The sequence below is a fragment of the Podarcis filfolensis genome, assembly GCF_964270895.1.
Source record: "Podarcis filfolensis genome assembly, chromosome: 2".
In the NCBI taxonomy this organism is placed as follows: domain Eukaryota; kingdom Metazoa; phylum Chordata; class Lepidosauria; order Squamata; family Lacertidae; genus Podarcis; species Podarcis filfolensis.
The window spans coordinates 71,431,822-71,447,874 of NC_139605.1; the positions used below are offsets into that span (position 1 = coordinate 71,431,822).

General features: G+C 42.4%; 1 protein-coding gene across 3 annotated transcripts in view; it reads right to left on the reverse strand.

The window, feature by feature from the left end:
- Nucleotides 1-16,053, reverse strand: part of PPP2R2B (protein phosphatase 2 regulatory subunit Bbeta) — a 253,230-nt gene that overhangs the window by 217,847 nt on the left and 19,330 nt on the right. The window lies entirely within an intron of this gene.

Consider the following 16,053-nt stretch of genomic DNA (forward strand, 5'->3'; position numbering starts at 1 on the left):
AGCTTAGATCTATGTGGGCTGTGGAATTGGCGGCGGGGGGGAAGCACAACAGTGATGAATTTCTGCAGTGTCAAAAATTACAGATAAAGCAGGCAGCAGTCACCAGGGAACCACTAATGTAAATGATAAGTAATATTTCAGTCCATGCACTGTGCAAACAATGGTCAGTGTAAAAAAATTTACATCAAGCAGAGCCCCACTGAGTCACGTGAGGGGGGGGGGAAAGCATGCTGAGTTGTATACTGGAAAATTTATTACTAAGAGCCATGAACTTGCATTTGAATGGAAATGTTGATTATGAATAAACCTGCCATAGATTTGATAAAGCTGATAATACATTTGCTTTCCAAATATAGCTAGATTAGCCCATGGCAGTCTGTTTCTCATTCTAATCCAAATTAGAAAATCATTCAAAGTGCAAAGGAGAAAGCCTTGTGTTAGATTGATATCAAACAGTCGATGCTACAATTGGAAAGTTTAACGAGGACACATGCATTTGCACATGGAAAATAGGGCAGGGCTTGTTCCGACCTGAATCACCTTCTCATTGTCACAATTAATATCCTGATTCCTATTTTTATGTACTAGGCAGAGGTGACTAAACCAAAGGATATAGACACAGCTATGGAGAAACAGGGAGAATTGAAACAGGGAGTTAAAAATGCTCAACATTACAAAATGTTAGCAAAATTGTGCTGTTTTTTCTTAGTTTATTAGGAAAGCATTTCATTCCAGATTAATACATGTAGTGTCAAAGAAAGAAAATGTGGCAAAAAAAGAAACATAAGCCTGTCAGGTTGCCTCTGCCTACTCTTCCTATGATTCCTTTCTCTGCCCTCCACAGCCCCCAGATGTTTCTGGACGAGAACTCGCATCAGCCCCAGCAAGCATGGACAATAGCCACATCAACAACATCTGGAACGCCAAAGGTCCCCCACACCTGGTCCACAAGTATATTTGTAAGACAAGAGACCTGTCTTTTGCTTCTGCTCTTCTGTAAAATGCAGCATACAGTAATCATTGTCACAAAAGCATGTATGATAATACACATTGAAGGATGCATCCCTTAGATCAGGGTTGGGGAAACTGTGACCTCCATTCGTTGATGGACTCCCAAGTCCCATTAGCCCCAGATGGTGTGGCCCAGTGATCAGAGATGATGGGAGTTGGGAGTCCACCAGCATCTAGAAGGCCACAGCATTAGGGATGAATTCCTACAATTTTACAAGCAAGCCTTTCCTGCATTCTTGTCAACTGAATCAATATTTTTGTGAAACTGGTATTAGTAGCTTTCCCAGATATCTTCAGGTGCCAGTTTTAGGATAGGAATACGGCTTTTAGCTGTGCCCACAGCTGCTTATTGAACATCAGATTCTAACAATCGTTTCTGGGAGATTTGAGGAAAGCCAGAGATTAAGAAGGTGGGGTGCGGGTGGCTCTGTAGTCTAAACCAATGAGCCTAGGGCTTGCTGATCGGAAGGTCGGCGGTTCGAATCCCCGCAATGGGGTGAGCTCCCGTTGCTCGGTCCCAACTCCTGCCAACCTAGCAGTTCAAAAGCACATCCAAGTGCAAGTAGATAAATAGGTACCGCTCCGGTGGGAAGGTAAACAGCGTTTCCATTCGCTGCTCTGGTTTTGCCAGAAGAGGCTTAGTCATGCTGGCCACATGACCCGGAAAAACTGTCTGCGGACAAACGTCAGTGCCAGTAAAGTGAGATGAGCACCGCAACCCCAGAGTCATTCATGACTGGACTTAACTGTCAGGGGTCTTTTACCTTTACCTTTTAGAGATTAAGAAAGCCAAGCCCTTTTTATAACTCAGGGGCTTGGTAAGTCAGACAAAAGGTTTTCCATCCCCTACAAGTAGTTTTATGCAATCGTAATGGCAAAAGGCATTTTAACCTCCCTCTCTGCAATAAGTTTTTATACGTGCATTACTGTTTCAAACACTGAAAGCATCGACCGGTACACAAACTACAGGAGCCATACAAATAGCAACCTGGTTGCAGTACTTTAGTGCTCTGGCCCTCTGCTGGATAGCGTTTAAAGCGCACAGCTCTGCCTCCAGTGCAGAATCACTTTCACCTCAGAGGACAGGGACCTCTGCCAATTGTAGGGTTTGATTTCAGTCTCCAATGGCACATTGTGATGACATTCATAGGTGCCTGTTTATAGCCAGAAACTAATTAGAGCTCATGCTGCATTACACAGCCTGCATTACGGAATTCTCATGCACAGTAGCAGGAATTGTGTTTAATCTCATTTGGCTTTCTATACTTCTCTTTTCCTGGATATCAGGGCGTGTCATGGTTTTTTTGGTGTTTTTTTTAAAAAGGACAACAACACAGAGATCATTTTTACAATTAGATGAAGACATGTGTGATGCTAGAAGATAAATTATCTGAACCATTTGTGCTCCTGGATGTCAATGTCCATGCAGGTCTGAAGAACTGGAAAATTTGATTTGTGTATTTTTTCCCCAATGCAATTTTTTTTACTGTGCATTATGTGAAGCATTTATCTGACCACTGATTTAAGTTTCCCAGGAAGCTTTAAATGAAAAACTTAATGTTAATAGATACCAGGTTTATTTTGAGAAAAGAAAAACAGCTAAATTCTGGGCTGCAGCTATTAAACCACATAGTAAGTTGACAGCAGAATATATTATCACACTGAATCAATATAAATATTATTATTTTTTGGAATATTTTGTTTAATTGCTTTACTGTCATGCATAATGTGTGCCTCCCTGAACCACTATAAATTCGGCCAAAAAATGTATTTTTACTTCCCTCCAAATGTTTCTTCATGGGTGTATGCCACAATTTAGGGGCAAATGAGGGGGGGAAGCCTCTCCACATCCCATTGTTGCACAAAATGTGTAAAGTGGTACCTCTGGATGCGAACGGGATCCGTTCCGGAGCCCCGTTCGCATCCTGAAGCAAAAGCAACCCGCATCTGCGGGTCGCAATTCGCCGCTTCTGCACATGCGCGTGACGTCATTTTGAGCGTCTGCGCATGGGCGGGTGGTGAAACCCAGAAGTAACACATTCCATTATTTCCGGGTCGCCACGGAGCGTAACCTGAAAACGCTCAACCTGAAGCATATTTAACCCGAGGTATGACTGTACACAGATAGCATGAGAGAGTTGATATTTGAGCCACAAGTGGACATAAATCCTATCCAGGTCTTTGCTTTTGTGCAAACTCTACATGTGAGCAGGGCAACTGGGGAGATGGCAATGTGGGGACAGAGCTTGATGCCCTCATGCTGACTTGTGTATAGGGTTTACACATGACCAGAACACTCAAATAGGGCTATCAGGAATACAATGTGTAAGATCTGAGCCACTAAGAAAAAAACTATGTAATTAACAAAATTTGAATACCACTTAAACATAAATGAAATGAAAGGACCACATTTCACCTTGAAATTTTAGGGCCTTAGGATAACTTCCCATAATGTTTAACCGAATCCACTAATCTTTGGCAGGAGTTTCCAGCCACTTGGAATGCATGCAAAAACCCAGCTGATATTTCTACCCAGCTCTCCTTTTCCAGGGGAACTACAAAAATGAAATATGTACCCTACTGTTTGCTGTTGGGTTGAATAGACTCTACAAGCAAGCTGTCCCAACCACAAAGATCAAACAGAGTCGAAGTTTAAAAATTCATTTTGCCTTCACATAGACCACGGGAAAACCCTTGTCTGCAGTGGCACTAGAAGCTGGGAGAACCCTGATCCAATGTGTGCAGCTCTAGCCCATGTGGTAGCAGCTGCACGCTCATGCTGGTAGTGCCGAGGCAGACAGAATGAGCAAGCAGGTGTTTCATGCGCCCCATTATTGCAGTTCAGCACAGGGGGCTGTACACATGGCAAGGTTCTTGCAAACATTATTCTCCCCGCGTGTGCCATTGCATGCAGCAAAACCTTCGCCACAGAGGAAGCGGTATCTCGAAAGGCCCTAATGTTCACTGCTGTGTGGCTGCCGCTCTCAAAAGCATGGAAACTGCCAAGCTTCAGAGGTAAAACGAGGCTTTGCTTTTCAAGCAGACTCTTGCAATAGGCTGGATGGAACGCTGACTAGGCATGTGCTGGTGCAGCAAATGACTGTCTGCGTATTGCTGACTTTGTGCCGCGGAGAACATACAGCAGAGGGCACTGGGACCACTCCAGGTTTCAGCACTGCATCATTTTGGGAAGTGCTCTTCTAGATATTTCTCACAATGCATGGGACCTTTTTAAGAAAGAAAGAAAGAAAGAAAGAAAGAAAGAAAGAAAGAAAGAAAGAATCTCTTTGTGCCAGCATAAAACTGTCAGAAACAACTCAGCCTAGACATCCGATCCAAAGAAACACAGAAAAAGTCTCCTGTCTGTGGAGAGATCATGGGATAAAGATGTTGTCACTTTAAAACTATGGGATGTCAACAGGTGAAAGGAAGGATGACCAGGACTGCAATCCTGCATATACTTACCCAGGAGTAAGTCCATCCGTGAGGCTTACTTCTTAATAGAAATGCATAGGATTCTGCTGTATCTTCAGTCCATGTTTCAAAAACCCCAAACCAAAGCCACCGGAAAAGATTCTCACTTACTTGAATGGATGCGAAAGAGAAATCACAACCTGTAAAAGACTTGGCTGTTTCCTTGGCAGTATAGAAAGATGCCATTGGTCATAACCATGGGCAAATGAGCCCATTCTTGAATGCCTAAGCATCTGACATTAAAAACAACGCAGGAGGAGAGCTTATACATAATAAAATGGCTTTGATCATCTGTTTGATCTGCCTTCCTTATACAAAATGCATGAATGCTGTTATTTTCCCTGAAAGAGCAATATTGACAAGTCATAGTAATGTTTCTGTTCAGAGCACTTTTCTGAAAACATTTTCACAGCGGGGGTTTTGCTCGCTTGCCGCAGCCTCTCTAGGCCAGCTCTTGCGATTAAAGGTAGCCTTGTTTGTTTGCCTTATTAAATGAGCTGCCAATATATTGTGTGCACATTAATGGGCTCTCCATACTTCCAGCTCCCCTCAGCAGCACCGAGTCCTTTCTAACAGTGTTCAGCCATTAAAATGAACTTCTTGCAAGAGCCAAAGCATTTATTGGCTCAGCCAAGTCAGCTAAGGTATCGATGCCAGTGTCAAGGGAAAATGCTAATCATTTGCCCTACGGGCTAATGTTTTAAAGATGAAGATGCAGGAAGTGTCATGTTTACAAATTGGTTAATTCATTTCAGGCACAATAGATTTTCCATATATATATATATATATATATATATATATATATATATATACACACACACTCTCTCTCTCCCTTGTTAAAAAGTTGCTATTCCACATTAAAACAGTAATGAAATATAGATGGTTTGTTTTCCTTTCCTTGGTACAAAAACTGCAGAAGGCTTTCCTTTCCTCTTGGCAGAATGTTGCTAACAAAGAACAATTGAGGTATTTGGAGGGTGGCTAGGACTAGAACATCGCAGCATGTTAATGAACACCACCACCTTGTGGATTTCTTAGGTAACACAGCCGAACAAATGCTGCTAAGCAAGACTGCAGAACAGCTGCATGACACCTAGACAAAATAATAATAATAATAATAAGAAGAAGAAGAAGAAGAAGAAGAAGAAGTAGTACTTCCTTCAGTTCAGCAGACTCCATGTTGTTTTGTTTGGCAGGGTCAGCAACTAATTCTGTGCACTTTCAAAATGATTTTTTTCTGAAGCCAGAAATAGGAATTCAGAGTCAGCATACACACACAAACACACACACACACACACAAACACACACACACACACACACACAAACACACACACACACACACACACACACACATTCAAGTGTGATAATAGACTCATAAAATTGTAGAGTTTGAAGGCACCATGAGGGCCATCTAGCCCAATCTCTGCACTGCAGGAATCTTTGCCCAATGTGGGGGTTCAAACCCATGACTCTGAGATTAAAAGTCTCATGCTCTACCAACTGAGCTAACGGCTACAACCTTAATTGTTCTTAGCAAAGAGGGTTTTTCACTTTTCTTCATTTGATACCACTGCTGATCTTAGCTGGTAAGAAACTCACTCCTTTCTTTTATTGATGGGATGACCCACTTCAGATCACAGAAGAGTTCTTACCCAAATTAAGGCAGTGACAGAGCTTCTATTGCTATCAATGAGGGCATAAGCCTAAAAAGCCAAACACATGTTCCTGATACAATGCATAAATTGTTAGGCTTGAATCTGGCCCATATTTACTGAATTTCCTGATCAGTCATGAGCTTCACTGGTTTCCCCTAAATCTATCTCTCTCAGTCTGGCCTACCTATTTTTCTGTTTTGATGACCTTTTGACTGGCTACTGACTGATAGGGCTGCTGTTAGCAGGGGGAAGTCTCTTTTGCAGGCTATACATTCTGCTTTCTGGTAAGCAGAACCTGAATAAAAGAGGTAGTCTTTGATCATGTGACCCAGAGTTTGTGACGGTGTAATAAGAGTTCTAGTTAGGGATGTGAGTTCAAGCCTTCTTCACACATTATTTAGGAACTGCTTCTCTGTGCTGTAAATTCACAACTAGGGTGGGATGGCAATAGCGGGGTGGTGATGCTGGAATCTACCATTCGCTCTTCCCGCCACACAGTTTCTTTGTGCACATACTGTGGGAAACTGGCTTCTACAGGTGCATTGCAAGGGCATAATTCTGCAGCTGGAATGGGAAATGGCAGTTTAAAGGCATATTGCTTCTGAAGAAGACAGAAGGAGAAAGAAGTGAAAAGAACCAGCAGGCTTTAGAGAAATTCTGACCTTGATTACTTGATTACATAACCTCAATCCTTTGTCTACCTTAATTTGCTTTTTGGATGTTTATTGCAAAAGAGTGAATTAGCATTATCCAGCATCTGTTAAGATGGCTTTTATTTCTAAGAGGTTATTCCACAACATCATATGTCAACTATACAGTAGTTGTACTGAGTATTTTGAAAACACTGTAGACTGGAAATTGAAGTGATTAAATCCTTATTGCAAAACAACAACAACATTCCATAAAGCACTGGGTATGTATTTTAAAACAATAGCCACTGAACGAAAACCTACTGTGATTAAACATAAAAGTATATTAGGCACTGGCTGTGTGATGCGGAGTAATTATGCTGCCAAGCCTTTATTTATGCATGAATTGTTTAATAAAAACTCAGAGTCAAGAGCTATCAGTTTCTATCATCCAACTCACTCCATTATGGAAAGAACAGAATGATGGACAGCAAGCATGGGGAAACCTTGGAGCCTCCAGGTGCTGCTGGACTCCCCTGTAGCCCAACAATTGGCCAAGTTGGCTGGGGCTGGAGGAAGTTGAAAGCCCAACAGCATCTGCTGTAGAGCAACCACTTCCCCTGGAACTGTTCTTTCCTCCCTCCAGACAAATGGGGACATAGAAATTGCACACAAACATCAATGTCTGTTTTCAAAGATGAGATTTCCACACTGCATTCTTCCTCTAGGCAGAATGAACCGATACCGCAAAAGAGTTTCACATCTAAACTCAGCTTTCAAACCTGGCACTTTTCCAACCATTTTCATTCCTGTCTCTGGGTCTGTCACTGTCCCTTAATTTACAGCCAATAATATCCACTAGTGCAAGTTCCCTTGTGCTTCAATCAGATGGGAAGACTTCATAAAACATCAGTGCTTTAATGATTTCACAAAAGAGTTGTGTTCTCTCTTGGAATCCTTAATCAGATGAAATAGGCCCTGAGGGTGCATCCAGACTGACAGTTGTTTTGCAGGACCTGATACAGTGATTTGCTCAAAGTAGTAAACACAGATTGCACAGTATCTGTTAAGGTTCAGCATTCTAGTTCAGGATTTTTGCATAAAGGTTTATACACTATATTAAAGAGATAAAACCTTCCAACAATTAGACAGAAGTTTAATGCCATCCTTCCTTTTCTACCTCCGCTGTTGGAGACAGTATACCTAGTCTGAATATACCAGTCGCTGGGACCCACTCTGGAAGAATGGCAGATGAAGTTGATTGACTGTATGGGACTGGCAGAAATGACTGGCAGAATCCGTGACCAGGGAGAAGAGTCGGCAGAAGAAGATTGCAAGAAATTCAAGGACTATTTACAGAAATACTATAAAATTAATGAACTTTGAAAGATGCTGGATCGAACTTATGTGGTCTCTAGCTGTTATGATAAAAATAATTGGGATTAAAATTGTTTAAGTCATAAAATTTAAAAAAAAAAGTTGATTGGAAAATAAGGTGTTAGTTAAAAGGAATGTTAAGAGATTAGGATTTGCTGGATTAACAATTTGAAGTAGAAAACAAGAAGGGGAGGTATGAGGAAGTCAAAGAAACATGTTATTGAAAAACTGTGGTTGAAATTGATTTGTTTTTAATATTTTTCTTTTTCTTTTTTCCTTTGAGTTTGTATAAAATTGGAAAATTTAATAAATATTTATAAAAAAAAATGAATATACCAGTCGCTGGGAATCACAAGTGGGATGAGTGCTCTCCTACTCGGGTTCTGCTTGCAGGCTTCCCATTGGGCATCTGACTGGCCATTGTGAGAACAAGAAGCTGGACTAGATTTCCCTTGAACTTGAAAATCATACCCATGACTCCTTTCTTCATTTTCTTTAGCGTTAGAACAACAATTGTTCTTCATTGCTTTTAATAGAGAAATATTTAAAACAGGATGATCAGTAAGCCCAGTCATTATATGCTAGTGGCACTGTGTAGGATTGCAGGTTCACAACATGGAGTGAGAAATATTTACACTACCACACCTCCTGTCTCATTTCTTATTAGAAATACTGACACTGACACACACACACACACACACCCCATTTCCCTACCTTCTAAAGAACACATGTTTCTATAACGCCCATCAGTATGCATGCGGGGAGGTCACACAGGGCTTAAGATGTAAGCATCTACCACTGGGGCAAGTGAATTCATTGTGGCAAGTGAATTCAAAGGGTTTATCGAGGTTGCAACCCATATCAAGTCTGGAGGAGGCAGTGAAAGCTGGTCCATTAGGACAAACGAGGCATCCCTCCACCAAGCACAATCCACCCTCAGCCAGCTCCCACCTGCCTCCTTCCTTACAACTTGTCCACAAGGCGGCACTGTCTGTCAGCACCCTCCACCTTAGCCTTTGTAGAGTTCAGCCAATAGGAGGATGGGGACAAAATCAGAATTAGTTGGCTCTGGTTGGCCTCCCTGCCTTTGTCCTACCAGTCCCAAGGCTACCAGGCTCCATAGGGAGTAGGTCCTGAACATGGAGCCTGAGACAGATTAAATTAGGATCCAGCCTGTATACCACTACCCAACTTTGGCCGAAGGAGGACAACAAAGAACTAAACAAGCCTCTTGAACAGCAACATGATACAGCAGGCCTGGCCAGGTGATAGTGCCCGACTTCTATAAAAGCTTCTGCTTTAAGTTAGCTCTCTTGCGTAACAAGGGAATTCATCTTCCTGATCTTTGTTTGCTACCCTTTGCCTTACTCAAAGAACCATCTGCACTGACTCCAAAGAAAAAGCCAGGTCTGACACTTTTGTACTCACAGAAACAGGGTCAACGAAAGCTAACTCAGGACACCATCTACATTCAGCAGACTGAGCAGCCACATTGGGTGCACTCTTCCCCACTAGGATGAGATGTCTTGTATTTTTATTTAAATAATAATTACTTCTGAACTTGTATCTGTACATAAAGATTACCGCACACACATGATGGCCATGCATGCACAGCCAAAAGACCTAAATATTGCCTGGTGGCTGAAGAATACTATTCCTGGCAACTCTGAAATCACTGGATGTAATTGTGTGTTTAACTGTAACTATTTCTTCAATGATTTAATTGTTTTAGGTTTTGTGTTTTTGTTTTTAATTGTGGGTGTGTATGTTGCCCTAAACTCCTTTGGGAGGAAGAGTGGGATAATAAGTTCAATATATAAATGATAATAATAATAATAATAATAATAATAATAATAATAATAATAATTCTTTCAAGGCCTAAGGAGAATCTGAGGCTGTGCCACTCAGCACTGTCTTCTGAAAAATACTAGCTCTCAAATGAGCTTCAGAAAACAATCAATTGCTTGTTTCCATTTGAAGGCTACAGTTGATGCCAGAGAAATGATTCTGGGGTGCCAATGCCTCCAATTGTTTAAAACCCTTAAAAGAACATTTATATTTTTCTAACATAGATAAACATTCAGCTGACTGGCTTCCGTCCATATATTAAACTGCCCTCTAGTGTTTTCTGCTCAGTACTGGAGCAAAATGGCCATAAATATTTAAATAACTGCCGCTCCACGATCAAAGCAATTCATAAGAATAATGGTTTTTAAGAAGACAAATGAAGAACAGCTGAGGGCACTTGAACTAAAAGTTCACATGCCAGCCAAAAGTGTGCTGTGAGGTGAACTTATGGTGTGCGTCTGCCACAGTCAGGAAGCCACATCACCGGCTTCTTTCTGCGTTTAGCAGGGCTGCCTGCCGAATCACATATTTTATCAACAACAACAAGAAGTCTTATATCCCTTGCAGCAGTTCTCAACCTGCGGGTCCCCAGATGTTGTTGGACTACAACTCCCATCATCCCTGAACTCTGGCCTTGCTAGCTAGGGGTGATGGGAGTTGTAGTTCAACAACATCTTGGGACCCACAGGTTGAGAAAGGCTGCCCTAGGGAGCTTGGAGCAGGAAACATGGCCCTCTCCTCCCATTTGAGGCTCAAAAAACCCTGTGAGGTACGCAAAGCTAAGAGACAATGACTGACCTAAGGTTACCCAGTGAGCTTTATGGACGAAGCTCGCCGAGTTGAATCCAATGAAGTCACTGCATGAGCGGAATAATGCCCACTCATGCAATAAAGCTTCCCCTCCCTCTTCTCTCCGTGTTCAGTCTGCACACACACACACAAACACAGAGAAACATATCTTCTCTGGTGGATTGGAGGAACTCCCAGAGCAGATTTGGGGTTATGGGATGGGCATGGGGAAGAGAGGGAAGGGAATTCTGTTGAGTGAGCAGAAGTTCTCTTCTCTGTGCGATGATGTCACTGGATACAACTCATAGTCTTTCCACTCATCATCCAAGACTATGACCCAGCCTTTCCCAACCTGTTGCCCTCCAGATGTTTTATACTGAACATCCACTAACCACTACAGCACACTGGATGTCTTTTATCACACTGCTCTATCCATACTGTGCAAAGTGAAAATGGCAGCTGCTTGACTTGGTGGATCCCTTATGGCAGGCTGTTCCTGGTTGATGCCAGTCAATTGTGTGATCCTGATGGATCCCCATGCCCAAAAAACAAAAGCAAAAGCTCAACAACTTTGGTGTAGGCTCCCCCAAAAAAGCTCAACAAATTTGGTCATGTTTTTATAGTGGGAGTAGATAGCAGTCTCTTGGAAGTTGGACATCTCTGCCTTATGGTGTCAGCCAGTGTGCACAGATTGGTCAAGAGCTAGAAAGCAAAGTATCCATCATATTTTCAGAGTGAGCCATCAAGTGGTGCAACCCAGCAGACAGCAAAAGACAGCAGACTTTTGGGGGGGGGGAATCCCAACTAATTATTAAATCAGTCCTGGCATTTAAGTGTTAAAATAGATCATATATTCACATCTGGTTTGTCTCAGTTTATGCAATTTGCCTGGATATTGGTGCAACTTCAGTCAATTACACATTTTATTTATCTTGTAAATCAAATTGTAGTTTCCCAAAGAAGCAATGGGGTTTTGATCAAAATGTTGGCAAATGTACTAACAGGTAGAGCTGGATAATAATGGGCTAATAAAGAGGCTGATGGTGTCATCTAATGAGACACCCTTAAATTAATTAATTAAACACAATTGCCTATTAAAATCATCTGTTTTCCATTCTGGAGCTATGATGCAATATTTCACTTCTGCATCCCTCTCCTTTACCATGAATGACTTATGAACACTGTCCCTTCTCCACTAGGAGGCAGGGAAGCTCCAATGTTACCACCATTTTATAACTTGTTGTGAAGAACAGGCCCATTCAATGTTTCTCCAGCATTACCGGTATCTTGTTTTTGAGCCAGCCTTCACTCTTAAAAACTTCCCACCTTCTTCACACTATAGGGAGATCATAGTTTGTGCTCCCCCTTGCGAATTTCACACTCCTCAAACTTAATTTGTGTCGTGCCTGAATCCTAGGCGGTGATGTACTAAGAAAGGCAGCTGTCTCCAGCATGCACAGAGTGGTGTTCCATCAACCCTGACTGAACAACTGCACCAGTTTGGCTGGCCCCACATCCTTACAATTAAGAAGAGGGGAGCAGGGCTTCTGGGACAAAAGGCATGGCTGAAACACAGCTCAATCCCCTACTACACTCAAAAAAGACTATTCTGCCTTCTTCACTTTGCTTTTACCAGTCTGGTCCTTGTCCTGTCTTACCAAGCTAGTTTTACCCCTTCACAGTCATTTCTACTTATCCATGCCCTTTTCTCCTCTGAGGGGTTTTAGTCTTCCCTCCCCCACCCAGATTCAATAGCTGTCTGTGATGGTAGCAGCCATGGAGAGGGCAGGAAAGACAATTTATACTCTCTCCTCTGTTGAGGCTTCTTTCTGCAGTCCCAGCTTTTCTAAGCACCTCTAGTTTGAATTCCACCCTGAAATAGTTGCAGTCACACACTGGTTGCACAATTCAGGTTGCACAATTATGTCTCAAATAATTTTTTTTACTGCTTCTGCTTGCCTGTGTTGTCTTAAGGTCTGAAACAGATTTCTTGGATATTTCTCTTATCAGCTCACCATCTCAGCTGAAAGCTTCTCATTCCTTGTGTGTCTTTGAGCTTCCCCACCAGCTCCCCTGTGCCTGTATTGATTGATCTGTAAGGCTGTTGGGTTTTTTAAAGACACACTTGACAGGCAAAATGAAGCACAAGACTATACTCTATTGTAAGTTTCTGGACAGATTTTTCTGTAGTATTGAGCAGCTTAACTTGACAATACAGAGAGATGTGCTGAACTTCAGGAAGCATGATCAGAATACAGAAGATTATATAAAAACCAAGAAAGAGTATTGTACCACCTTAACGACCAATACATTTATTGGATAACAAGGTTTTGTAGACTAGAGCTTATTTCATCAAATGTATAAAATGTATCAAATGTATGTTGTCCACAAATTGTTATTAATTCTTCTTATTCACAAGTTTATTGTTTTATATTTTTTGTAAACTGCTTTGAGGGTGTTGTTGTTTTTTTAGAGTTAAGCAGTGTATACATTTTATGAAATAAATAAACAGACATACATATCTGTTCAGAGATGGGAAATGTGGCTGTGAAGTCTCCCCCCCCCCACTACAGGTATTAAAGTATAATGGTATAGATAGCAAGATATTGTTAAATGCACCAGGCCATTCATTATCTTACAAATAAACTGGTCTGACTGGTTCAGCAGGTTCCTCTTACAGATTCTAAAGTCTAAACTAATATACACAGGGTCACAGGTTTGGAAGGGATTCATGGGTATCATTCAGACTGACAACCCCCCCCCCATCCACAACATATAAAACACTATTATCAGTGACAGCAAATGTGATTGGGTCACTTTGTTCTTAAACTTGTTTACATTTGGGTACAAGAATAGTTGTTACATACATGGTTGTGTACGCACTCTGATCAGTTTACTGGTGTGACAGTACCAGATGGAAGGGAGACCTAGGTCTCTTCCAGTGCTAATAAATGACCAAATTGAGGTGTGTGTGCTTGCAATGGCCAAGCAAAGGCATGTTCAGTTGGATCAGGAGCACAGTTAGTTCTCGGCATGTGTCTGGAGTTCTTGTCTCTCCCAAAGATGGATGTGTTGTCTATTATTAACGGAGAGAGCCTCTGTACACCAGGGTTTGTGGCTTCAATGCGATTGCAGCAACAGCCCTCATTGCACAGCCACCTGCAAAAGAAAGCTAAGGGGGACCCATGAAAGCTTATGCCAGATGTGTTCAACCTTTTTGAGTCCATGGCTCCCTTAACCAACTACATTCTTTCTGCGGCACCCCTGTGGGGCTCAGGAGCCCAGTTATGTCACCCCTTGTCTGCAGAGCTGGCAGCCTCTCACCCTTTTCAAATGCCCTCCCTTGTGGAGTCTTCCCTCAGCCTCCTCTCCCCTCTCCTTGGGAGTCCTCTGGGTAGCTGCTGCTGCCACCCCTGGTGGTAGGAGGGAAGGAAAAAGGGACAGAGGCCAGTGTTGCCTGCGGCACCCCTGACCCTCATTCTAGGCACCCCAGGGTGCCACGGCACACTGGTTGAAAACTACTGTCTTATGCCATGGTGGTAAACCTGTTCCCTTTTAAAGTGTCACTAACATTCCTGCCTACCTAGCAGTTCGAAAGCATGTCAAAGTGCAAGTAGATAAATAGGTACCGCTCCGGCGGGAAGGTAAATGGCGTTTCCTTGCGCTGCTCTGGTTCGCCAGAAGCGGCTTAGTCATGCTGGCCACATGACCCGGAAGCTGTACGCCGGCTCCCTCGGCCAATAAAGCGAGATGAGAGCCGCAACCCCAGAGTCGGTTATGACTGGACCTAATGGTCAGGGGTCCCTTTACCTTTAGTTACTAACATAACTGCCCCTTTGGAAGAAAGCTATATAACATTTCCAGCAGTTGTAAGCTAAGGAAAATCTTGAGGGTTTAATTTTAAATAGTAATACTAGAAAACTATAAGGAAATCTTATTTTTAAATTTTACCTTAAAAACTGAAACCTTTAATCAACAGTCTCCAATGGCTGATGGTTATGGGGGGGGGGACACAAAGCAACACAATCCAATCCATGTCTGTTCAGAAATCCTACTGAGCTCTATGTGTTGTACAGTGGTACCTCGGGTTACATACGCTTCAGGTTACAGACTCCACTAACCCAGAAATAGTACCTCGGGTTAAGAACTTTGCTTCAGGATGAGAACAGAAATCGGGCTCTGGTGGCGCAGCAGCAGCAGGAGGCCCCATTAGCTAAAGTGGTGCTTCAGGTTAAGAACAGTTTCAGGTTAAGTATGGACCTTTGGAACAAATTAAGTACTTAACCTGAGGTACCACTGTATATGATTGTAGGCTTAAATAGCCAACACACGCAAATAGTAGTTGTAATTGTTTATTTGCCAAGCATAAAGCAACACTATAGATAACACACTGGGCAGAATATTTTATAGTGAGATTACTGGAACTGACAAGCAGCTTAGCAAGAACATGCCCCACTTGCTTCTCATAAAATGTTCCAGTAGCTCTGTCGGCACTGCCGGAACAGATAGGATGACAACGCCAGTCTCTTTCTTCCTTGAGACCTGATGGGGTGAATATCCTTGCTTCCACATTATGGGCTGCAAAAAGGCATCAGAGCAGTCCCTCCTTACTAACAGTGGATCCTAGCCTGTGTTCCCATCTCTAGTTTTGTTCCATTTTTGGCCTGCCGTGGTTGGTCCTTATTTCCAGTAATTCCTTATTTCTTGAAACTTCTCTTGCTCTGGCTGTTTTATCTTAGAAGAGCAACATGCACTCATTCATGGAATGCTAGAATCTGATCTGATTGCTAAGAACTCTGCACACATTTGGCTCTCTGGTGCTGTTTAAAAACGTATATCACTCCCTTCCTTGACTGACTCACCCCAGTCTCTATTGTCTCTGGCTTACTCCATAGCTCAGTATTTGGCTAGGTATGCTGACAAAGGATTTTAGAGTTACACTGTGCTATTCTGGCCCTCTTTCCAGGTGCACCAGATTGAAATAAAAAATGAATATATAGTGGGATTTACTCTGGCAGTTAGTTCTAGTGAAAGATGAGGGAAACCAGGTTTATGGATATCTCTTTGACTGTTCATTGTTAAAGTGGCATCAGCATACTTTGATGGCATCTTCCTAGTTCTGGAATAGACTTCCTCATCCAAGCTGACAGGAATTTCCTGAAAAGCACTACAAGACCTCTCTATTCAATGCAGGGGGTAGGGCAGAGAGAAATCACTGGCTAGGAATAACAGTGTTGCCTGCGGCACCCCTGACCCTCATTCTAGGCACC